This window comes from Ceratotherium simum, chromosome 20 (genome assembly GCF_057802395.1).
Source record: "Ceratotherium simum simum isolate JZ-2026a chromosome 20, ASM5780239v1, whole genome shotgun sequence".
In the NCBI taxonomy this organism is placed as follows: domain Eukaryota; kingdom Metazoa; phylum Chordata; class Mammalia; order Perissodactyla; family Rhinocerotidae; genus Ceratotherium; species Ceratotherium simum.
In genome coordinates this window covers 31570486-31597381 of record NC_141919.1, presented here as the reverse complement: position 1 = coordinate 31597381, position 26896 = coordinate 31570486, and the positions used below count along the sequence as shown (strand labels likewise).

Sequence of the window (26896 nt, the reverse complement as noted above, 5' to 3'; positions counted from 1 at the left end):
GCCAGAATAAATAAACAACTTTTGCAACTCAACAATAATACAAATAAGCCAACCGAAAAATAGGCAAACAAATGAACAGACATTTCTCCAAAGTAGATATGCAAATGGAAAATAAGTACATATAACTGTAACTCAACATCGTTAGTGAATAGAGTAATGTAAACCAACACCACAGTGAGATAGTACTTTGCACCCAACTAGGATGGCTATCAGAAAACACATATAATAGCAAGTATTGACAAGGATATGGAGGAACTGGAACCTTCATTCACCACTGACAGGAATGTGAAAAGGTGCAGCCATTTTTCAAAATAATTTGGCCATTCCTTAAAATTTTAAACATGGAGTTACCATATGACCCAGAAATTCCACCCCTAGCATATATCCAAGGTCAATAAAAACATATATCCGTGGAAAAATTTGTTCACAAATATTCATAGCAACGTTATTCATAATGGTCAAAAATTGGAAAAATCCGAAAGTCCATCAACTAAGGAATGGATAAATAAAATAAGGTATATCGATACATGGAATGTTACTCAGCAATAAAAAGGAATGAAATAGTGATATATGCTACAACTTGGATAAAAATTGAAAACGTTATTCTAAGTGAAAAAGCAAGTCACCAAAGACCATATATTTTATGATTCATTTTATATGAAATATCTAGAATAAACAAATCTATAGAGACAGAAAATAGATGAATGGTTGTCTGTGGGTGGTTGGTGGTGGAGGGGGAGGATTTGGGGCAAAATTGGGAGTGGCTGCTATTAAGTACAGAATTCTTTTTGGAGTGATGCAGATGTTCTAAATGGATTGTAGTGATGGTTGCACATCTTTGTGAATATACTAAAAAATGTAATTGTACATTTCAAATGAGTGAGTTTTATGGTTTGTGAATTGTATCTCATTAAAACTATTTAAAAAACAGGTAACAGTTCACACTGGTTAGAATGGCTAAAATTTAGAAAGTCTCACAAAACCAAGTGTTAAGGAAGATGTGAAACAATTAGAGCTCTCATGTATTTTGTTGGGATTGTAAAATACTACAACAATTTTTGTGCATTCTTTAGTACTTTCTTTCAGAGTTCTACACTCAGTTACCACAGAAATGGGTGATTCCAGTTCCTATGAATTCAACCAAGACAAATAAAAATATATATTCATATAAGAGTTGTACACTAATGTTCATAGCAAGTTTATTATACACAGAATTAGAAAAAACACAAATGTCTGTAGAAAAAGTAAATGGATAAACAAATGTGTTATTCACAAATCACCACAGCAAATTATTGTGCCATAATAAAACACCGCAAACGTAGTAACTTAAACAACGTAAATTTATCATCTTACTGTTCTGAAGTCCGTAGTAAATGAATCACACTGGGCTAAAAAATTAAGGTGTCAGCAGGACCTGGTTCTTTCTGGAGGCTTTCGGGGAGAGTCTGTTACCTTGCCTTTTCCAGCTTCTAGAGCTGCCCACATTCCTTTGCTCAGGGCCCTTTCCTCCATCTTCAAGGCCAGCAATGTTGCAGTGTTGCATATCTCTGACTATTCTTCCACAATCATATGTTTCTATATTGTTTTGGGTTTTGCAATGAATATATCCTTTTTTAAACCATATATAAGATATTTCTAATTTGAATAAATTAAAATGGATTTACTCGTTAACCTGGAAAGTGCGTTTCTAAGAAAATATTTTCTTATGGTTGGAATCAGAGATGCATGTAACTTTTATATGCAAGAATACACATTTCACCATGTTGCATAGAGGAATTAGAAACTGCCAACTATCCAAAAGCAGGAGTAGAGTTAGATGGGTGTTGGCGTAACCCTACCACAGGATGCTAGCAGTCATTGAAATGTCTGTATGCTAAGAGTACTTCATGACATGGGAAAGATACAATGTATTTCACATCTAAAAATTGTAACTGCATATTTATCATGATCACATTTTTAAACACATATATATTTCTAAAACCAGAAAAAATTACAAAATTGTCAGTAGTATTTCTGCAATTATTCTTGGGATCTTTAGTTTTTACATCTTTCTATGTTTTACACATCTGCTATAAATGTGTATTGCCTTTATGATACAAAACAAAAAGAATGTGCCTGGCACATAGGAGATGCTAAGTAAATAGTGATTTTTAAAAAAAAATTTTTGTTTATTGCAGTAACATTGGTTTATAACATTGTATAAATTTCAGGTGTACATCATTATACTTCTATTTCTGCATAGATTACATCATGTTCACCACCCAAATACTAATTACAACCCATCACCACACACATGTGCCAAATTATCCCTTTCACCCTCCTCCCTCCCCTCTTCCCCTCTGGTAACCACCAACCCAATCTCTGTCTCTATGTGTTTGTTTGTTGTTGTTATTATCTACTACTTAATGAGTGAGATCATACGGTATTTGACCTTCTCCCTCTGACTTATTTCACTTTGCATAATACCCTCCATGTCCATCCATGTTGTCACAAATGGCTGGATTTCATCATTTCTTATGGTTGAGTACTATTCCATTGTGTATATATACCATATCTTCTTCATCCATTCGTCCCTTAATGGGCACTTAGGTTGCTTCCAAGTCTTGGCTATTGTGAAAGTAAAGAGTGACTGAATGAAAATAAATTTAATCAAAATGTTCAAAATAGTGTAATATGACTAGATATGATTAGGTGTTTCTATTGTACAATGGGAAATAGAGAAAAGGCTTGTAATAATGAATGGAGAGTTGGGCTCTTCATATCTCTGTATTAAATTGCACTATGTGAAATCGCCACTTTTGTAGGTCCAAAATAGTCAAATGTTAGCAGTTTTATGTTTCAGCCTAAAATATTGGGAAGATATTTTAATAGATAAATTATGGGGATAAAGACCTATATGGGACACTTAGGGGAAGAAAATATCCATCTCTGCCCCAAAGTAATCACAATTAAATTTTCAGACTTGAGGAATTAAAAGGACTTTACTAAGATATATTTTCCATTTTGATAAAATTTCTTTTTTTAATTTTTGGCTTGGATGGAGAATTCATTTTTCCATAATAGCAACAGTATATGAGGTGATGATATCTGCAGTGCAGCTCACAAAAGCCTATTTGACCCACACTGTAGCTGAAACATGGTAGTAATTTATCCACATAAAATCATGTTCATAAGAATGTTGCTGTGGAGAGTTGAATGTAGAGTTTATTTCTCATATTAACATTAGAAAACAGGGCTCCTGTGGGACTAGAACCCGTGTTTCCTTTGTTGTTCATTTTAGTATGGCTAAAAGTGCTTTTCTACCTGCCCTACATGGCATTTTAACCCCCATGGTTCCTATCTGGATGGTTGGTTTTTTATTATCAAGAGACAATATAGGATGTTAGTTAAGAGCCTGACTCTAACATTAGATTCCCTGGGTTTAAAGGCCAGTCCTGCCATTCCTACTTGTGTGACCTTGAGCAAGATGCTTCATCTCTCAGAGGCTCAAATTCTTCATCTGTACAATTGGAAATGAAATAGGATTGATGAAAGGTTTAAATGAGTTCATGCACTTTGTACAGTTCTTGGAACATTTTGTTCCTTGAAGAGACGTCAGCCATTATTACTATTTTTATCTTTTGCTAAGTGCTCTCCGAACACTGCCTATGTGTTTGGTCCCACTGGTCTTTGGGCAGGCATAATAATAACGCTAATAATGAAATGACAGAAAGTAATGTTTACTGAGCACTTACTATGTGTCAAACATTGTACTAACTCCTTTAGATAAGCGATATCCACTAATCCTCACAATAGCTGTGCAAAGCAGTGTAAGGAACTCGCAAAGATCACATTGCTAAGAAAGAGGTGCTAAAATTTGATAAGATCCATGCATAATACTTATTGCAAAAGACATCTAAGTAACGGCTTTTGGGTGCCCATTTTCATGTATGCTGCATTCCAAATAAGCCTGACCACGCTCTGGAGAATCCATTCAGATCTTTCCTTATCCTGCTCCCAGGACCATAAAGTCCTATAATGCAGTTTTTGCTTCACTATCTAATATTTAGCCTACAGGTAATTCACGTAGGCAATTTTACAGCTCTAGATTTTGTTCAAATGCATAAACATTCCTTAAAACATTCCAACAAGTGGCAAGGATAAGGTTTTAACTATATGATAGAATAGAAAAATAAGAGAAAATTCAAAATGAATTTTGTATGAATTACTAAAATTTAAAGGCATAATATCAAATTAAAACCACATGACTGCTTTGTTCAAAGGAGAGAACACTTTACCCAAAGTTAGGATTGCAACTTGGTTATAGCAAAGTTTTATTTAGCCTACAGAAGATGTGTGAGTGTGTGTTTGCATGTATGTGTTAGCGTGCAGGTGTATGTGCACTTGTGCATGCATGAGCATTTTATTTTATTTCAGTGGCTTTGGGCAAGATATGCTCTGTCCAGTTCATAGGGTTTACTTCTTCTTTCTCCATTTGCCATGAACCAATATGCAGCCCAACTAACTGACAGCTCTTTGTTGGCATTTTTACGCCTTTGAATTGTAACTCCTGCATTTAATCAACAAATTGGTATGGGTGTGGAACTGAATATTTCCTGTATTGTTGTGAGAGACTTCTAATTTAGGACCACTTGATTACTTGTTTATATATTCTCCTGCCCCTCCAATTCCAAGCAGGATGTGAGGCAGCTATTTGGCATATTGAATTTTGTCGGCTCCCAAGGCTTGTGACCTTGATTTGTTTAGATATGAATGGGAAATCTGAGACATGTTAATAAGACGGAGACTCTGAAAGGCCATCTCAATTTCCATCTGCATCAACACTTTCAAGGGATTTGACGGCATGTGTCTTACTCAGGGATATAGATGTGTGTGTGTGTATGTGTGTGTAATAAAGTGTGCACATGTGAGTGTTGACAAATTATTTTTGGAGCAGACATCTGCCAGTTAGATATAGATTTATTCAAGCTGTTTTCTAAGACTAAAATTTTCATAACTACTTTCCTATTAGCTTTTGTGTTGGCTTAAAATGGTGCTGATATTAAAAAAATCAAGATTAGAAAAAACAGATAAAATAGATTAATGTTTAATTAGGATAGAGGGATATTTGCTAGGAGCCAACATTTGGTTTGTAACATGAAGCTTTCCATTAAAGCCTGTTGCATCTTCCTGTTAAGAATAATTCTAGAGACAATATCCCTTAAGGGACTTTCTAAGAGGATGGATGAGAGGAGGAGGTGCCAATACAGAACAGACAATTCTATGGTGCCCTCTAAGATGATGACAAGTCACATAAGAGGAAAAATTTCTACCTTTAAACTTCACTACTCTGAGTTCCATGGCTAGCAGAGCTTAGTGTTTTGTCTTAATCACTCATCCCATTTTATCTGAACGTAATGTAAATCTTTCACTTACAAGCTGTGTCTTTTATCTTTCATTCATTAATTGTTTATTTAGTAAAAAAATATTTCTTTATCTTCTACTATATTCTAGGCAGTTCCAGCTCTTGTCCCCAAGCAGGCTGGAAGTCATGAGAAATCAACAGCAGTCTTTACCAATGACCCTCCAGAATTAGTATAGAAATGTTCTAGTTCCCTTTTCCTGATAGTAGAATAACATTGAGGGATTCATGTTGTAGAATTGCTCAGAGTTTTGCTAGGAGAGTAGGCTTCAGCTGGCTACTGTAGTAACTGTCTAATAGCACACCATTTGTTAGCTCTTATCCCTTCCCTGTATTGCATCAACTCTCCTCCTCCCTACCGGTGCAAACTGCACTTTCCAAATAAACTGTGTTTGTTTAAAGCCTAATCTCAGGTCGGCTCTCGGGAAAACCAAATTATGACACAGTACCTGCTATCATGTAATTTACACTCTGCTCCAGATTAACTCCAAATAAGGTCAGAGGCTACCTGTATAAGAAATAATCTGTGTGCTTGGAAAAGCACAGCATCCTAGACAACTGAAGCAAAATCTCTGATGGAGGAACTTGGTAATTTGAACTTTTTTTTTTTTTTTTTGTGAGGAAGATCAGCCCTGAGCTAACATCCTGCTAATCCTCCTCTTTTTGCTGAGGAAGACCGGCTCTGAACTAACATCTATTGCCAATCCTCCTCCTTTTTTCCCCCAAAGCCCCAGTAGATAGTTGTATGTCATAGTTGCACATCCTTCTAGTTGTTGTATGTGGGATGTGGCCTCAGCATGGCTGGAGAAGCAGTGCGTCAGTGCGCGCCGGGATCCGAACCTGGCCGCCAGCGGCAGAGCGTGCACACTTAACCGGTAATTTGAACTTTTAACATGCTCTCTAGTTGATTTCTATGATCCCACAAGTTTGAGAACCATTGGCCTAATGGACTGCTTTGCATTTGCAAGTCTCTCGGCCTTGACTTGACAAGATATTGGGTTCTAATAATTTAATAGATTTGTTTGTCGTATATTGTATATTTAAGGGATTAAAACAGGAATAATTAAAGGAAAAATTTTAAGGAAAATATTTATTTTGATTATAGTCTTTAAAACATCAAAATGCATTTGAAAACCATGGGTATCTTTAAATTTCAAATATTTTGGATTATCAAACTAGAAATGAAGGTTAAGGCACAATTTGTATATACTAAGAGTAGAGCCATATATGATAAATAATATTGTCATATTTGTGCTTTGACAAGAGTATTTTGTGTTTCGACTGAAAGCATTTATTCATTTGTTTATTCACCCCTAAATTGTTCAGAAAATTGTATGTACTGAATAACACAAGCAGGTACTAAATTAAGACACAGAGGTACGGAAGTGAAGAAGAAAGACATGGCTTCTACCATCAAACATAGAATATCTCTATGAGATCCCTATGAGATAGTCTTACTGAAATATAAACTTGAAGGAAATTCATAAAATAAGTATTCACCCTAAATATCACATGGAAATAAAAGCTATAATTAATGATTAATATTTATGCTTTCCTATTAAAAAAAGCAAAAAACGTTGCAACTTTCTATACACTTTTGTAATTTCCCAGGAACTACAGTGAGAGGAATACATTTACTCCTTGTTCAAAAGAAATGGCATAATGTGTAGGAAGATGTGAATTTTTCCACCTTCTATATACCTACAAAATTCTCCAAGTGGAGTTTACTCTTGTAGCATTTATTTTACCTTACACATAGCATGGGTAACTTGGCAAATGCTATTGTTTCCAGTGACTTCAAAATACATGCTGCTAATCAATAAGATTGGAAAGCTCATTTATCTCTCAGGAAGGTAGGTTCTCATCTATGTCTAACTTTTCAAGAGGTCAGGCCTGGGTACATGTAAGACAAATATTCTGTCAAAATTTGAAACCGCATTTGCATCGTAAGTTTAGACTTAGCAATGAACTTTCTGTTATATCTTATAATATTGAAATTTTGGAATCTTGAATTTCAGTTATGGAAAATATTAAGAAATTTGTTGCTATTTGATAGCATTGTTTGAAACAAAACAAAAAAGAGTAGCAATGATGTTTTGTACAATATGTTTGTACATTTATCAGCCCATTTTAATAGGCTCAATTACTCATTTGAAATGCTGTCAGAATCATCTCTTTCTGTTTAACCTAAATATTTTCCCTTCTAAATCATATGCTCATGTAAGTTTTCCATTAATAAGTTATCTTCCCTGTCTCCCAACCCCAGGATATCTTGACATTATTTCTGTGTTCTAAAAGTTGCTTCTGCCAGTTTGATGATTATTTTTTCTCTGTTTGTTCTTCACTCACATTTAAAATTTTTCCTGCTGTCTCTGAGTTATATTGCTCTTTTTCTGAAATTAATATGCATGTTTTCAGAATTGTTCCCTGTCTTCTGATCATTTTGTGTAAGCAAGAATGTTTATCAATCTTGAAAATGATGGTTTATTCTACTGGATACCAAGGAAAATGACATAGACAATGGCAAAATAACTACCAGCCATTGATGCTGAAGATGATGAAAAATGTTGACAGTCTTAACATTTTCTGCATCACCAGATTTTCATCTCAACATATTGTTGGCAAAGTGTGAAAAATGATTTTATTGTGGATTTTATCCTCCATCTCTGTTATATGCAGTATACATTATACATGCTATATAAAATCTGCTATTGAAGGAAAAGGGAATATCTTCACCTTTAGAACTCTACAGAGATTAGAGTTACACAGATATCAGAAGCTCGTAGGTAAATTCTGAAAGGAAGGCAATCCATATTATGATCAGGGAAAACCAGACTTACTACAATTATATGAAGAGACAAATAAATAAACTTCGTTAGGCAGGGAAAGACAGAAAGATTTTTAAAGCATTTAAAGTGAACTATCCCATATAAACAAATAATGCATAGATACACAGACGTATTCTAAAAGTGACCTCTGTTCGTGAATGACAATGTTCTCAAAATTGAAGTACCTGTATGGAATGGGAGAAGGGCAGACATAAAATAAGGAGTCAGTAATTTCTGCATGTCTTTATTTTTCTTTTATCTTGTGCACATGTGGCTGAGGTAGTGCCTTGCTAGCAAGAATCTTTACATACATACTACTTCCGGTTTTTAAATTGTTTTTCTTATCTTTAGCCTAATTAAAACATTTATGGAATGATAAAGTTATTTTATATGTTAGTAACGGAATAAAGAAGAGAAGGAAGCTCTCAACATTTCGGGAAATCTTAATAAGATGGTTGGGTGGAGCAGGTCGGAATGATGCTGACAGTGGCTTATCAAGAACGGGAGAAACATGAATTCAAGGGCAAGAATACTAGATCCATGTGCCCTCTCTTTCCAGTGGTAGCTTAAAGGTCTTGGGTTTTATTTTATGAATGAAGACCAACCTCTGTTATCTTGATGGATCAAACATATATTACTTCTGCTTGTTCCTAAAAAACCACACTAAAATGTCAGAAAAGGGATAAAAGTTTATACATCCATCCATAAGATCAAAACATGGGAAAAGAGAAACAGCCACGAATGTGGAAAATGGAAAACAGATGAACACGTGATAACCGATTAGCCCCAGAACAGAGGGCATTCTAATGCAGCAGTAGGGAGAGCTCGGTAAGAAGCATATTTGACTCACAGAACCACAAAAATTGGAGGCATCTCTGAGAGTAGGGTGTTGTGGGGCTGAAGAAAAGGAGAATTGTTTGGAAATCTATATAAGCAGCAATCACTTGCATTGAATTGAAGCTTAATTGGCTGAAGAAGTTGAGCCAAAAAAGACTCTGGACATGGGAGCACCAGACATAGATGAGGATGGCGATACTACGTAGAAAGCCAGAGATCTGTGAAAGCCTGCATAGGGAGTAGTAAAACCACTTCTCCTTCTGAGTTCTGAGAACACTGGCTGCTGGGCTTGTAGCCTACAAGCGGGATATTAAGCAATTCCCCTCCAGGGAAACAGAGAGATGTACACACTTTGACAGTTGAAGTTCTCCCAAGAAACAGTTCAACCGGATCACCATACAAAGAAGTCCAGCAGTGAACATATACAAAAATGAGAAAAAGTAGTGTGTCCATGAATCAAGAAGAAAGGGCTGAAAACAATAGAGAAAAACATTCTTGAAAATTAAAATATGTCAAAAAAATTAAAATTTCAATAAAGGTGTTGGAAAATGAAGTTAACAAAACCTCTCAGAACAGAAATGGAAAATACCTGAGAAAAAAATGACAGCATTAGATGACCCACATAAGATATCCAATATCCACACAAAGAAAGAGATAACAGTGAAAAAACGAGAAAAGAAATATATCAGTGTCACTAGAAGCTAGAATTCTGTATCAAGTCCAATTATTCATCAGATGTGGTGGTAGAATAACTCTCTTAAGTGGTTGTGTAGTGTAGGGGTTAAGACATGGACTCTAGGACGTGGACTCTAAAGCCTGATTTCAGGCATTTATATTCTGGAGCAGCAACCCTCTCCATGACTTAGGGCTTAAATTTAAGTTTCTTAAATTTCCCTTTTTCCCAGGAAATAATGATCAACTATCTTACAGGGTTGTTTTGAGGACTAAATAAATAAATAAGTATAAAATGCAAAGAGCAGTCTCTGGCATCTGGGAAGTTCTTAGTAAGTGTTAGCTACCATTATTATTTTATTTACAGAAATCCAAGACCTCAAGAAATTTAGTTGTTTTCAATTCATTTTTAATGACCTACTATAAGATATAGTCCAGAGAGAGAAGTCAAGATGGCGGCGTAGGCAGGTTCTGAACTCACCTCCTCCCACGGACACAGCCGATTTACAACTACTCGTGGAAAAATTACCCCTGAGACAGAACTGAAAATTGGATAACAGGAACTCCTGCAACAAACACAATCCTAATTGAGGTTGAAGAGGCAGAAACTCCATTCTGGAGAGAAAAAACGCTGCCTTCACAAGCCACAGCGCTTCACGGCTGCCTGGGAGCAGCCCATAGGTACGCAGCCCTCCCTAGAGGAGCGGAGCCCTGAGCCAGGGAGCGGCCCCGCTGTGGGCATTTTGTGGACCCAGCACAATCGAGACAAGTGGCATAATATCTGACTTTGCCTGCTACTAAAACGTTGGGGAGCACCCCCAGAAAAGCTGGTTCACAAAGAAATTAGAACCGGCTCTTAAAGGGCCCACGCGCAAACTCACCCATGTCAGGAAGCAACCTAAAATCACCAGAAAGAAAGGTGTGTAGTGCTTTGGTGAAAAGAGACTCACCTGATAGGCCCTGAATGCATCTCGGTAAGAGGTGAGACCTCTCCAGGGACTGGGACATTGGCGGCGGCCATTGTTGAGGCCTGGTGTGGGCGTGCTGACACAGACGCCATTGGAGTTCTCCCTGGGGCCTGCTAGCCCAGGTCTGCCACACCCACTAGAGCACCGATTTAATCCAGCTCAGCCAGGGCAGGCAGCCCACCCTAGAGACTGGCCCCACCCAACAACAAGCCCTCAGGCAACTTGTGGGCCTGCATAGATTGGTGACTGGATTCTCTGTTGCCTGGCAACTAAGCCCACTTCAGTGGGACAGGGCATGCACAAGGGGCAAGTGGAGAGTGTGGGGTGGTGGTGGAGAGTGTGGGGCTCCCACTGTGGAGAGACTGGGTCCACTTCAGGAGGTGTGGGCGAGCACACGGGCCAGGACTGTGTTGACTGTGTGTGTGGACCTGTGGGCAGCAGGGCCTGTCAGCTGCAGAAAACTTGTGCTTCTCAAAGACATAGGGGGTTTGCCCCACCTTACAAAGCCTGAAACAATTGGGTGCTCATGTGCCTGAGGCCAGCCCCACCCAGATGCAATCCTCAGAGAGCTGACAAGAGACCTAAAGGCTGGAGGCTTATAGCAATTGTAAACTCCTGAGCCTAACAACCTGCCATGCTGGGGGACTACTCACTTAAAAGAAATACTGCAACACAAATGTGGTATTAGAACTTGCAGCCAACTGTGCTGGGGCTCCCCACACCTGATAAAGAGACTGAAGGGTCCACAACAACTACAAGCAGCTGAGCAATACAACAGCTGGCCAGGAGCATAACTCGGCCTCCTTGGGTGACTACAGGGAGAGCAAACAGGCCACAACAGAAGGACACACGTAGCCCACATAGGGTCACCCCTGGAACATTGAGAACTGAAGCAAGCACACTGCAGGCCTCCTAAGACGTCACTTACATAAGGTCACCTATCCAAGAGGAGGAGACGTAGCTGACCTACCTAATACATAGACACAAGCACAGGGAAAGATGCAAAATGGGTAGGCAAAGGAATACATTCCAAGTAAGAGAACAGGAAAAATCCCCAGAAAAGGAACTAAGTAAAACAGAAATGAGCAACCTACCCGACAGAGAGTTCAAACTAAGAGTGTTAGTCCCCACTAATGTGGGGAGAAGAACAGATGAACTCGGTGAGAATGTCAACAAAGAAATGGAAGAGATAAAAAAAGAACCAATCAGAAATGAAGAATACAATACTGGAAATGAAAAATTCACTGGAAGGACTCAAAAGCAGAGTAGAGGATACAGAAGAACGGATCTGCGAGCTGAACGAAAGACTAGAATAAATTACCCAAGCTGAACAGGTAAAAGAAAAAAGAATTAAAAAGAGTGAGGACAGTCTAACGGACCTCTGGGACAACATCAAGCGCACTGACATCCGTGTTATAGGTATCCCGGAAGGAGAAGAGTGAGACAAATGGGCAGAGAATCTATTTGAAAAAATAATAGATGAATACTTCCCTAACCTAAGGAAGGAAATAGACATCCAGGTACAGGAATCACAGAGAGCCCCAAACAAGATAAACCCAAAGAGGCCCACACCAAGACACATCATAATCAAAATGTCCAGAATTAAAGATAAAGAGAGAATCCTAAAAGCCGCAAGAGAAAGAGAAGTTACTTACAAAGGAAACCCATAAGGCTATCAGCTGACTTCTCAGCAGAAACTTTACAGCCTAGAAGAGAGTGGCACGATATATTTAAAGTGCTAAAAGGAAAAAACTTACAGCCAAGAATACTCTACTCGGCAGGGTTATCATTCAAAATGGAAGGAGAGATAAAAAATTTTCCAGACAAGCAAAAATTAAAGGAGTTTGTCACCAAGAAACCAGTGCTACAAGAAATGTTAAAGGGACTGATTTAAGGGGAAAAGAGAAGACCACAAATAGGAAAAATTATCTATTTCCATGATAAGAGGGTAATGGATATGAATGCACAAAAAAGAGGTTAGATATGCTACCAAAACATAAAATGAGGAGGAGGGGAGCTAAAGAGTAGAGCTTTCAGGGAGAGGTCAAACTAAAGAGACCATCACTTCTGTATAGAAGGAGAAATTAACAGAGAAGGACTACTAAAACACTGAGAAAAAAAAAGTTAAAAAATGGCAGTAAGTACATCCTTATCAATAGCTACTTGAAACGTCAATGGACTAAATGCTCCAATTAAAAGGCATAGGGTGGCTGCTTGGATAAAACAAGACCTATATATATGCTGCATACAAGAGACACACTTCAGACCTAAAGACACCCACAAACTGAAAGTGAAGGGATGGAAAAAGATACTCCACGCAAATGGCAATGAAAAGAAAGCTGGGATAGCAGTACTCATATCAGACAAAATAGACTTTAAAACAAAAGTATAAAAAGAGAAGGGCATTACATAATGATCAAGGGAACAATCCAACAAGAGGATATAACACTTGTAAATATCTATGCACCCAATGTAGGTGCACCTAAATATATAAAGCAATTATTAACAGACATAAAAACAGAAATAGACAGTAACACGATAAGCATAGGGGACTTTAACACTCCACTTACACCAACGGATAGATCATCCAAACAGAAGATCAATAAGGAAACATTGGCCTTAAATGACACACTAGAACAGATGGACCTGGTAGATATATACAGAGCATTCCATCCAAAAACCGAACAATACACGTTCTTTTCAAATGCACATGGAACATTCTCCAGGATTGATCACATATTAGGCCACAAAACAAGTCTCCATAAATTTAAGAAGATTGAAATAATACGAAGCATCTTTTCTGACCACAACGGTATGAAACTGAAAATCAACTATAGGAAGAAAATCAGAAAAGCCACAAATATGTAGAGATTAAATAAAATGCTACTGAACAACAACTGGGTCAAGGAAGAAATCAAAAAATACCAGGAGACAAATGAAAATGAAAATACGACATGCCAGAATTTATGGGATACAGCGAAAGCAGTTCTAAGAGGGAAGTTTATAGCAATACAGGCCTATCTCAAGAAACAAGAAAAATCTCAAACAATCTAACAATGCACGTAAAGGAACTGGAAAAAGAAGAACCAACAAAGCCCCAAATCAGTAGAAGATAGGAAATAATAAAAATCAGAGCAGAAATAAATGAAATAGAGACTAAAAAAACAATAGAAAAAATAAAACCAAGAGCTCGTTCTTTGAAAAGATCAACAAAATTGACAAAGCTTTAGCTAGACTCACCAAGAAAAAAAGAGAGAAGGCACAAATAAGTAAAATCAGAATGAAAGAGGAGAAATTACAACAGACACCTCAGAAATACAAAAGATTATAAGAGAATACTATGAAAAGCTATATGCCAACCAATTTGACAATCTGGAGGAAATGGATAAATTCTTAGAATCATACAACCTTCCAAAACTGGATCAAGAAGAAGTAGATAATTTGAATAGAACAATCAGCAGTAGGGAGATTGAAACAGTAATCACAAACCTCCCCAAAAATAAAAGTCCGGGACCAGACGGCTTCCCTGGTGAATTCTACCAAACATTCAAAGAAGACTTAATACCTATCCTTCTCAAACTCTTCCAAAAAATTGAGGAGGGGGGGAAGCTCCCTAACTCATTCTACGACGCCGACATTACCCTGATACCAAAACCAGACAAGGACAACACAAAAAAAGAAAATTACAGGCCAATATCATTGATGAACATTGATGCAAAAATCCTCAACAAAATACCAGCAAATCGCATACAACAATACGTTAAAAAGATTATACACCACAATCAAGTGGGATTTATTCCAGGTATGCTGGGATGGTTCAATATTTGCAAATCAATCAACGTAATACACCACATTAACAAAATGAAGAATAAAAATCACATGATCATCTCAATAGATGCAGAGACAGCATTTGACAAGATACAGCATCCATTTATGACAAAAACTCTGACTAAAATGGATATAGAAGGAAAGTACCTCAACATAATAAAGGTCATATATGTCAAACCCACAGCTAATATCTTCCTCAATGGTGAAAAACTGAAACCTATCCCTCTAAGAACAGGAACCAGACAAGGATGCCCGCTGTCACCACTCCTATTTAACATAGTACTGGAAGTCCTAGCCAGAGCAATCAGGCAAGAAAAAGAAATAAAAGGGATCCAAATTGGAAAGGAAGAAGTGATACTGTCACTATTTGCAGATGACATGATTTTATATATAGAAAACCCTAAAGAATCCACCAGAAAACTTTTAGAAATAATAAACGTAATTTTAGAAGTTTAGAAGTAATTTAGAAATTTAGAAGTAATAACAAGTACAGTAAAGTTGCAGGATACAAAATCAACAAACAAAAATCAGTTGCATTTCTATACACTAACAACGAAGTAGCAAAAAGAGAAATTAAGAATACAATCCCATTTACAATTGCAACAAAAAGAATAAAATACCTAGGAATAAATTTAACCAAAGAGGTGAAAGATCTGTACACAGAAAACTACAAAACATTGCTGAAAGAAATTGAAGAATACACAAAGAAATGCAAAGATATTCCATGCTCTTGGATTGGAAGAATTATCATAGTTAAGATGTCCATACTTCCTAAAGCAATCTATAGATTCAATGCAATCCCTATCAAAGTTCCAACATTTTTCACAGAAATAGAACAAAGAATCCTAAAATGTATATGGAACAACAAAAGACCCCGAATAGCTAAAGGAATCCTGAGAAAAAAGAACAAAGCTGGAGGTATGACACTCCCTGATTTCAAAATATACTACAAAGCTATAGTAACCAAAACAGCATGCTACTGGCACAAAAACAGACACACAGATCAATGGAATAGAATCGAAAGCCCAGAAATAAACCCACACATCTATGGACAGCTAATCTTTGACAAAGGAGCCAAGAACTCACATGGAGAAAAGAAAGTCTTTTCAACAAATGGTGTAAGGAAAACTGGAATAACATACAGCTGTTAAAACAGAAAAAATTTGCACATAATGTTGTGGAAAGATGTTTACTATATACTAAATGCTGGAGATAATGGATTATAAAAGAGTATTTGAAAAATCACCTCATTTCAGTTTAATGAACTTTTAAAAGCTATTCAATTATTTTACTTTGCATATATTACATAATTATTCTCTCTCTCAAAAGATAAATCTCACATTTTTTACAGTGTTATCTCTAAGTGATAAAATTGTGAATAATTTTTAAACCACTTTATTTTCTCATTCTATATAATGAAAATACTTTTTTGTGTGTATTTTTTTGATAGCAATATCTACCTTAAATAATGAGAAGGAAATTCTAAATATCTCAATACTGAATAGGGAATTTTTGCTGAAAAAAAAAATGCTCTAAGCATATTTTCCTTTGCTTGGAAGTCATGAAACAATATGGAATAGATTTTGGAAAGGGAAAATTGGAAAAGTCTTTAAAGCAAAACAATCTGTTGTTGGTGGGAAAACAATATTCCTCAAGGTTATTGATGAACTCTTTCTTTCAAACTCCAAATGACAGAACGCACAGGCAATCGCTACATTTGGGGCAATGCAGATAGCAGAGAGTTAGAGGATACTGTTGATCATAATTCTTCCCGGAGGACTGTGGGAATCATTCACACAAGAGTAGCAGAGTTGTTTTTGCGAGGGCATACTCATCTGTATGACATTTTAAAGGTAGACCAGGTGCCTGAGAAGACAGGGAATATGAAGTGATCAGTGAAGAGGTGGATTAAGTTCTTCCCTTTCAAAATGCAGCCTGTAAAATTTCATAAAGAAGAAACAGGTCAATATACGATAGGATGGTTTATCAAAGGAAAATGGTGTGCAACAGAAAGTGATGTATTATACCAGAATTAAAGTGCAGGAGGTAAGTAGAGCCTTTACTCCCATGAACTCAGAGATATACAAATAGTTAGCGTGAATTTGATTTTTTTTTAGCAAAAAATTATCATTATCATGACCAGAGCTACGCTAGAAGTAGGAATTTATTACTCTCCAATAATGTAGGTTGCAATTTAATAGAGGGGACCTTGGTGGAGGGGAGAAGGTAAAAAAAATTTAGGAAGATATTGCAAGAGCCTAGCCATTAATAAATAGCCTTCATGTATTAGTGATTATGAGAATCTCATAACATTTTCACCCAAACATTATTCAGTAATATTAAATTTGATCATTGCAAAAAGTGACCAAGATATCTGTGCAGAATGAAATTACAATTAAATTATAATAAAACATTATTTCAAGAAGAATTGAAACAATTAATGAGAACTCAGCATGAAATGACCAGGAGAGAATTTGCTTTGTTCCTTTATCCATACCCATATCAAAGGGCAGATTTAATCACTTTTGAACATTGAGAAGCCATGGGCAATTTTAGAGTACCAGATGAAAATGCTTTTCTTGGTAACATCTTCCCATTTAATAATTGTCCCATATAAAGAAAAGTTTCATTACAGTTAACCTAGTTGCAGTATGCTGCAGAGAAATATCACTGACCCTTTCTTAATCCCCAGTGGAGAAACTGACAGCTGGCTTCTTTTCTTTAAAATATAACTATTTTTACATTTGGTAACTATTATCCAGTATCCCCTCAACCACCGTTGCTTCAGTCTCAATAATCCAAGTTATTCTAACCTATCTCAGAGGCCAAATTTCCCAGAACTTTAATTATCTTTGTGGCTCTCAACTGAGCACACTTCAATTTGACCACATCTCCATTTTGCTGCTGAGCTCAGAATTGAAGATATTATTCTAATAAGGGTTTGACCAGTGTTGAGTATAATGAGATGAGCATTTTTCCATTATAGTATTTCCCAGTATAATGTGTTATTCTACACTACATTTTTTTCACTCACATTTTAGTGTTTCTAATTCATAATTGATGTGATATCCTATGACCTCTAGATCTTTTTCTATTCTAATTATAGATAACTTTAATGTATCAATAACTGAGATTTCACAATTTCTTAGGAGTATTACTACTATATGCTTATTTTTTCTTGAACTTATTTTGTTCTTTAAATTCATAATACATGTTTTACTCTCTAAAATTTGTAATTTATATCTTGGTATTAGTTATACAGAAGGAATATAATCACTTGAAGAATAAAAAAAATCTAACTTCAACTCCAGGTTCTGACTTTAATTAACCGTCGATTTTGGAAAAGACACAACATTTTTTTTCAGTATTCTCTCCATAAAATAAGAATGCTGGAAGAAGGGACATCTAAAATTTCTGTGTTTCTAAAATCTCATGATTTACAAAAATTTATTTCCCATATACAGGAAAAATATTAAATGAATATTTAGTAAGCATCTGCTTTCTGTGTGTCATATACTGTACTAGACCCTGGAATAAAGCAGTGAAGAAAACATACAAAAATACATTCTTTACAGTATATTTGGGGAGATAAATAATAATATAATAACACTTACTAGTGCTGAGAAGAAAGGAAGTAAGAAGAACTAGGAAGTAGTGAAGGAGTGGATTTTTAAATAGAGTGGGCAGGGAATTTACACTTAGATAATGATATGGGAGAAACAACCTAAAGAAAGCCAGCAAAACTGTTATCAAGAGGAAGAACACCCCTTGGCAGAATGAATAACAAGTATGAAAGTCTTGAGTTAGGAGTGTGACTGGCATATTTGAAGAACAGCAAAGAAGTGGGTGTGCCTGGAGCACAGTGATCGAAAGAAAGAATATTAAGAAATGAGATCAGATATGTAATGGGGCAGAGGAAAGATTATGTAGCACCTTGTAGAGCATTGTGAGGACCTCACCTTCACTTTAAGTCAGATAGGGACCATTGGAATGTTTTGAGGTCAAAACTAACAAGATTTAATGTTGTCACTGTGGATGCTCTATTAAAATAGACCAGTGTGGTACAAGAGCAGTGATCAGTTAGGAGATTGTGGCAGTAATTCAACTCAGAGATCATGGTAGGAGGCTGTTGCACCGTAACTTGGACCAGAGTAGCAATAATAGAGGGGTGAGAAGTGATTTAGTTCTAAATATGTTTTAAAGTTACAGCAGACAGAATGTGCTGAGGGATGAGATGCAGGGTACAGGAAAAGGAAAAGTATGCACACAATGATGATATAGTGATTTGGATGTACGATATATCAGTGTGCACATCCTTTTGTAAAAGATTTCCAGCTCATCTAGGATTTGCATATCCTACTAGTTTTTAAAGCTTTCATATCTTATACATTACTAAAGGAGACAAAGATTTTAACATTAATCTATGAAAACATTTTTTCTATAAATAAATAAAATGTATCATTTACTTGGAATAATTTGATTCAAATTAACCCACCTTTGTACCCTGCTTATAGGTGGTGTATCTCTATCTCTAGCTCTATCTCTGTCTCTGTCTCTATCTCTACATCTACAGCTATATCAATAGCTACACCTATCTGTATCTCTCTAGGTAGAGGTAGAGATAAATTTACTCTAATCTCAAAACACAGTCTTGCATAACTAATAGACTACTAAAATTAGAATTTGATTATCATCATTCTACTCTCCAACCATCAATGCAAAACCTTTCTGCCACTCAGAGTTTCCACCTCTAAAACAAGTTCCTGTCCTCTTTTTACTGATAAGGATGCAAAACTGATCAATGGGTACAAATTCTCTAGGGGAATGTTGTTAAAAATCTCAGCTATTGCTATATTGAATCTTGCTAGTCAGTTATTACATTATTTGAGGGAATCTTCTCAGTATCTTCAGATAACTTTATTTGCAGATTTAATAGTCCACCCTCTCTGGGAAAGTCCTTTCAAATATTACTTGGTTTTTTAAAAATATGGTATGTAGTTCCCATCACTAAGAAAGAAAATATGAGGCTAATATTGCTATCAATACTGTTAGACACAGGAATTGAAGAAGTAAAGTTTCAAAAGGGATGATAAAAACTGGCATACAGTAATAATCATAGCACTTAAGGTTTGTTCAATTTTTTATTATTGCTTTTACTTTACACCCGCTGTGTTCATACTGTGCAGCTCTGAGAATGCATTAGCTGCAAGCACTACTACTTCCAACAGTTCAGTTAACAACATATTCCAGTTACTGGGAGTCATCAGGGCTCAGCAGACAGTGTTAACCAAACACAGTTATTGAGCAAGGCTGGAGGATGCAAAAGAAATTTTAAGTCAATCTTTGAGAATTCACAGATATCCTTTTATATCTATTCTCGTTAGAATCCTGGCCTTCTGCTTGAGAGAACTTGGCCAGAGTACAAAGGAGGGTTTCTTTTCTATTATACTGTGATTAAATAAAATCTGCTTTTATAATAAATGATTTTAATTTTAAACTTGAAAAGATGCAGGATGCTGTGATTTTGTTGGACAGAGAAGCACACAATACACACACGTGCGCACACACACACACACACACACACTCACCGCCACCATCTTCCCAACCACCATCCCAATCATCACTGTAGTTTTCCCTAAGGATTCACTTTGAGGTGATATAGGAAGTTCTGCCTTCGTTTTTATGGTTTTGTTAGTAAGACCCATTAACAATAATTCAGTATAGTAGCAAATCGTTTTACATTTCATTTGTGTGTGTTTGAGTTTGTCTTTGATGCTCTTCTTAGACCAAAACATTTGACAACCACGAGTGGATATGGTGTGTTATAAACAATATTTAACAGAAAAATGTGTCCACTCGAACTTCTAATAATAAATGTGATTCCCACTTTACTCATTCTTTTGAATAAACGAAATAAAGGAGACACTTGGAAGCTGTATGTTACCTGGAGCAATAGATAACATATGAAAATGTATCAGGTAGTGACAACTCATCTGGAATTGTTTTAATCATTTTAGTTAGCAGGTTCCTAGGAATAAAAAAGGGCAAGGTCATTTACCTTTTCTATTTCATCATTCTTTCATTTGTCCTTTTTATTTCTCTTATTTACTGAATTTTATTCAGTGTCTCCTAAACATTCCGATCATGGAATACTTTTTTGTTACACCTATCATTATTTTAAGGAACTAGTGTTCTTTAGTTCACATTTGAGGAAACACTGTGTGTGTATGTGTATGTGTTGGTGGGTGAGCTCTGAATCAGGGTCATTGGGCTGCTGGCAAAGCTATTCTTTGACCACTGGGTTTAGCTCTTGCACTGGCTGGTACCATATGCTTTTTATTGGTTTTTTGCATTTTCTTTTTTTTTAATTTCTTTTTTTATTATACAGGTATTGAATCCCTTCTGCTAGATGCTGGGAATGCAATAGTGAGTAAAAACAGAGTTTATCCTTGTGTTCATAGAGATTAAAGTTTAGTTGACAATGCAAAAAAAAAACTTGACCCTAACATGTTTCAAGAGACACCACTTGAGAGACAAGGGATGCGTAGTCAGTGGAAAGCATGAAGCTCTGACTCTTCAAAAGGAAAGTTCAATGAGGGAGATGGAAACAAGGACAAAGGAAGGAATATATCAAAGTCACCAGCATTGATAACTGATTTTTGGAATATCATTCATCAGCGATTAGCAATCTTTGATGCTCCTCAGTTGTGATTTGTTGTAAGACAAATAATTTTGGTTGATTGGATTACATAATACAGCTCAGCTGTTTAAGAGTTTTGTATTCATCCCAACACATTTGCCCTCACAGCAGAGTGCTTGCATTAGACCCGGAGTGCTCACTGTACTTGCTGCTTTTGCATTTGAGATAAAGCTTTCACTGTATCTTCCTTATCTCTTTCCTCAGCACTGTAACACTAGCCCAGCCGACTTCACTCTTCCCTTCCACTTGTCAACTCTGGGGAATGAGGCCAGATTCCAGGAGGGGATGCTTTCAATGGGAGTGTGGCTCTTCTAAGCTTAGCGGGCACATGACCTAGTGGAGCAGGTCGTGGGCTGATGTGAGAGTTGAACTGACCTTGTGTTCTGTTGACTCTGTGCTAGTGTAGGCATCACATTGTTTAAGCTACGTAGGCCATAGATTCTGTCTATGGAGTCTCAAATACACTTTTTAAAAATTTTAAAAGTCACTTAGTGAAAATTTTATTTTTATTACACTTTAAATTTTCAGAAGGTATTTATTTGCCCAAAATTGTCTTGTTGTAAATGAGGAATTTAACCACTGGACTGGGCATAAAATAACTTTAATGCAGTTTCCAGCATCTGCTTTTGCTCAACATTCATTCCGGTTTCTCTGGTAAGTGCATGCCATGTTTGCTTTCGGGAACAACAACTGCCCCCTTGAACTTAGTCTTGGTGAAACTATTAACCAGGTGCCCATCCTCCTCTAGACATGTGATTTGGGGCGCATAACCCGAAAAGTATTTTTTTTTAATGAGAAGAAAAAAGTTGAGCTACAGTAGCTGTGGAACAGGATTAAAATTTTAAATAAAATGGTGAAACAAGCCCTCACTGAGAACCACGTATTTAAATAAAGACCTGAAGGAGATGAGGGAAGAAGCCATGAGAACATATGGGAAATTGCAATGGCCCTGAGACAGAATGTGCCTGCTGTGTTCTAAAATGAGCAAGGAGGCCTTTTTGCAAAGGAAGCAGACGTAAGAGAACTAGGGGATAAGACAGGACATTGTAATGACTCTGTATTTTACTTGTAATTAGGTAAGAGGCCACTGGGAAATTTTAGGCAGAGGAGTGATATAATCTAACTTCTTTAATTTGGATACTATTTTGAAGTAAAAAAAACAAAACAAAAAAACCCCTCAAATATAACAAGTGTAAATGCAGAGATACTGTTTTGGAGAAATGATAGATTATATTATTTCCTTGCATTTATTTGATCACTACCTGCTTTTATGATTTCTTCCTATAAGTAAAATATATACTTCCGCATTGCATTGACTGTGGGCTTGGCAATAGACCTGCTTTGGTCAATGAAACACGAGCAGATGTGACTTTTGCCACATTTAAATAGAAGATTTAAATGCATCTCTGTATAGTTAGACTTTCTCCAGCCACCCCTGTACTCTGTCCTTAGGCTACTGTCATCTTCCATGAGATCAGCACACTACAGATAGTAGCTATTACTTCTTCCTTGATACTAGAATAAAACAATGTCAAGCCAATGCCCAGCTGTTCCACAGCAAGCCAACCTAGGCCCAGAAATTTCAGCAGAGCCCACTAGAGCTACAGGAATCCCTAACCACCCTGGAATATTAGCAAGGATAAATATTTGTTGCCAAAAATCACTGAGATTTGTAAAGTTGTCTATTGTTACATCAAACCTGAATAATACAGCTTGGGATATTGGAATAACTCAGCCCAAAGATGATGGTGGCTTGGGCGGGGATGGTAGCAATGAATGTGGTAAGATTTGAAGGTAGAGATGACAAGATATGTGGGATATTTTTTGAGAAAGAGACAAATCAAAGATTATTACAAATATTTGGACTTCTTGCTGGACTATGAATTATTATTGAAAAATATTCAACTATATTTTTATTTTAAAAAATTATTTAATATTAATAAAAGACTTTCAGGCACAAAATGTATATTTAATTAGGTTATAATTTTGTGGGTGACATAGTTGGAAGATCTCTACTTTCAGAATATAGCCTATTCATGATTGAAGATTATGGGCATCAAATCTTTATGGTATTCAGATCCTAATGACTACTTTTATAAGAATGATGTAGCAGTTATATTTTACAAAGTATGTGTTTATAATTACATCCTTCACAGTTAAACTTTCCAATATTTTGCATGCATAAGCAATATAAGCAGTTGTAAGACTATTCTGTTTTATAAGAGCTTTACAAAATCTTCTTCTGTTTACCATTTATGGCTAGAAACAAAGACAATTTTAGTTCCTTTCTATAGCTATGAGACAATATTTCCATGCCACATCAATTGATATTTCATCAATATCAGTAATTGAGAAATGAGAAAGTTGTACTACTGTCTTTCTTCCACTTTTGTACTCTGAAATAGTTTATAAGCAATACCTATGTAAATGTGGCTTCTTGGGAATATCACCATAAGTTTAGTAAAAGATCTAAAATGTATTAAGAATCTTAACTTACTCTATGACAAAACTAATGCTGAGAAATCATTACTAACAGACCTATCATTATACTCAGGCATAGTATAGAACAAGTGCATTAACATTTAAATACATGTATACCCTGAAAATATACATTCACAAAATTAACGTGCCCTTCACTAGCCATATTTCTGAAAGAAAGATCAATGAAGTTATATTCCTAAAAGAAAATTTCCCAGGTTCCCCCCAAATTAGGACAGTAATGCTTTTCATTTTCATATTCTATACAGGTCTCTTTATTTAGGGCAAAGAAAAGTTGCCGAAAATATACTCATATCTTTAGATATCAGTAGAGAATGTTTATTCTTCTAGAAGCATCTGACAGTAGAGTGATCCCAGTTCTTATTAAACAATCCCACTTTGTTTTCATTGAACTAGATGGTTCTATGTGTCGAGTTTTTAGAGACTGCTTACTTCCTAGTCACGCTGATCTATGTTATCTATTTTCTAAGCCGAACATCATCCTTTTCCTTGACTGATCAGTCTTGAGATTGTAATGGTAGCAGAACATTTCCAAAGACCCTGGCTAAGGGTCTGTGAGAAAAAATGCCTCTTTTTCCTGCCTATAGTGTCCACATTGCTAACCACTTCCAACACCGCTGAGGATGAGATTAACAACTTCATATCGTCTGCTTCAGTGCATGAATACGTGCTTGTACGTGTGTGTTCATTTGATTAACTTTTTACGGAATATCTTCAGAATAATTGTGGATATAGACTAGCTGGTTTATGAGGATCAGCAAGCAAATGACTTCAACAAAAAAAAAAGAGATGTTGTGTGATAATGATTTTAGAAGGGAAGAGAATGGAATATTGTTTTTAACCACTTCCTAAGTCTCAGTTCCATGGTATGTACTGTACATACACTTACAGGTATACTCCTTAAAGGACTACTATGTGATAGCTGTCATGAGCTTGATTTTTCAAATGAGGCAGGCATCTGCATTTTAGAGATATTTAATAATTCTCTGAAGTACATAGCTTGTAAATGGTCATCCTCAGGTGTGAATAAACCCTGACTCCAGAGCCTCTCCTCTTTTGAATGAACTGCAGTCTAAAGAAAGAGCAGTGCAACAACCATTTTCAAATTCCGCAGAAATCAGAACCACCCAATTGGCTATTACATTTTTTGAAGGCAAAATCTATACGGCAAGCGAAAACATCTTCCCTGGGAATGATTTCTGGTCTATGGCTAATGTATACTTTCTAAGGGTCTAAACATGAGAAGACATTTTATTTGTATTAAGTGGTTTAGTTCTGGTGACATGGATAATAAGCACAGGCAAGACTAGGGAAAAGCTGTCATTGTTGATTTTTCAGATGGAACATTGATAGTGCCTTGCCAGCAGTTTGCCCATAGCTCACAGTAGAAAGCAGAGTCTCATAAGGTCAAATCCCAAAAGCAATGTTGAAAGCATAGATGGGAACAGTGTGATGGCCCAAGTTAGAGCATCTCCTTTTTGCATTCTGTATGTGATTTTGTGTTATATTTATTTTCCAGGTTGGCTCCATTACATAGCATCCTCACAAATAAAATTCAATTTTGCATTTTGCTTTTTTGAATTAACAAAATCAATTAAAATATCATCGTGAAGTTCCCTAATTCCCTCTCAGTGAGGTGTGATTTTCAGTGGAATTACTCTGTAACTGTTTGGCCAAACTAATATAGACCTCCTTTGTTTTTTTTCTTTTCTATTTAATATATTGAATTCAGTCCAGTGCTATTTTCAAAGATATTTAATTTTCCCCAAATATCATGGGGTGAGTATCAATCATTCATTCTAAATTACTTTTACTCTTTGTATGTTGAACATTCCAACTTAACAGCTGAGAGTCAAGATAAAACTTTGAATGAAAAAGAAGACCCTTTTCTCTACTAGGCATTTTAAATACAAATGATTACAAATAATATTTTCAATATCTTTATCTGTTTTTCTGTAAGTGTGGGTTAGCTGTGAGGTTTTGCAGTTTTTGATTTTTAGTTTTGTAATTGTTTTTTATGGTTGGTTTGTTGGCATTTTGCATTCTTAAAAAAACTGTGGCTATTGGAATGAAATGAGATTCAGGATCATGTTTTTAATTATGTTATCTCCATAACTCAAACGAAATAGAATATTTATTGTCTAGTCCATGATTTCCCCAAATGGTTTAATGGTTTCTATGGATACTTCTTTTCCGGGTGAATTAAAATATAATAGATGTCCTGAACGTTAATGCCTGTGAAAATGCTAAATTAAGTTAAATGAACTTCTTTACTGAAGGATTATCACAAGGTGTTAATGTGCTGTGTGTGCGTTTCTTCTAGAACACCTCTTACTGTGATCTAGCACGCAATTTGAGAAACACTTTTATTTTCAGATCGATCTACATCAGGCAATTAAGATAATGCATCTTATAAAAAGAATTAGTTGGCTTTAATATTTGAGTGACTGTGAAATTTAAATAAATCCTTTTAACTTAAATTTCATTTATTAATTTATTCATCCATTCATTCTATGTACTTTGAGTACCCACAAACAGTCTGCACTTATAGATACTGGGACATATAAAGATGAATTAGACTCAATCCCTGCCAAAAGGCACTCATAACCATGATAAAGCATTGTGTATGTGCCTGGAAAAAGTAGACATCAGAGTACATTTGAATGAGACGATATCTCATACCAAAGACTGCACCTAAGTTGTCTTTTAATAAATTAATAATAGTTTATTATGTTTAGAATGTGCTGAGGAAAAATATCTAGGAATAGAAAAAGTCATGAGGCAAGAGAGAGAGGAGAAAACATCCATAATAATCATCTATTTCAGAGCACTTGTGGAAGAATGGCTGGCCTTCTCTTGGATGTTTTGACATCTTAAGATAGCTTATAGTCGTGGGTTAAAAGCTGTAAGATTTCTGTGTTGTCTTCTAAATCAGTAAAACTGTTGAAGGTTCTTTATCCTTTTGACATGGATGCAGCAAGGAATGCTTAGAAGTGAAGCATCCTACTATTTCCTTTCCTGAGAATCAGCAAGTGCAAGATATTTGAGCTTTGTGTCTATGGATTTTTTTTCCTCTCCCATGTGGCATTGCCAGGAAGCTATTCCTCTCCTAACAGTATTCAAGTTCCTTCAGGGGAAACAGTCCATCCATTTTATAAGTGGG

General features: G+C 36.1%; 1 long non-coding RNA gene across 1 annotated transcript in view; it reads left to right on the top strand.

Moving 5' to 3' along the window:
* Nucleotides 1-26896, top strand: part of LOC147914395 (uncharacterized) — a 348827-nt gene that overhangs the window by 40473 nt on the left and 281458 nt on the right. Inside the window, exon 2 of the long non-coding RNA XR_015555440.1 lies at nucleotides 20923-20960. This is a non-coding gene — a long non-coding RNA (uncharacterized LOC147914395). The remainder of the gene's footprint in view (nucleotides 1-20922; nucleotides 20961-26896) is intronic.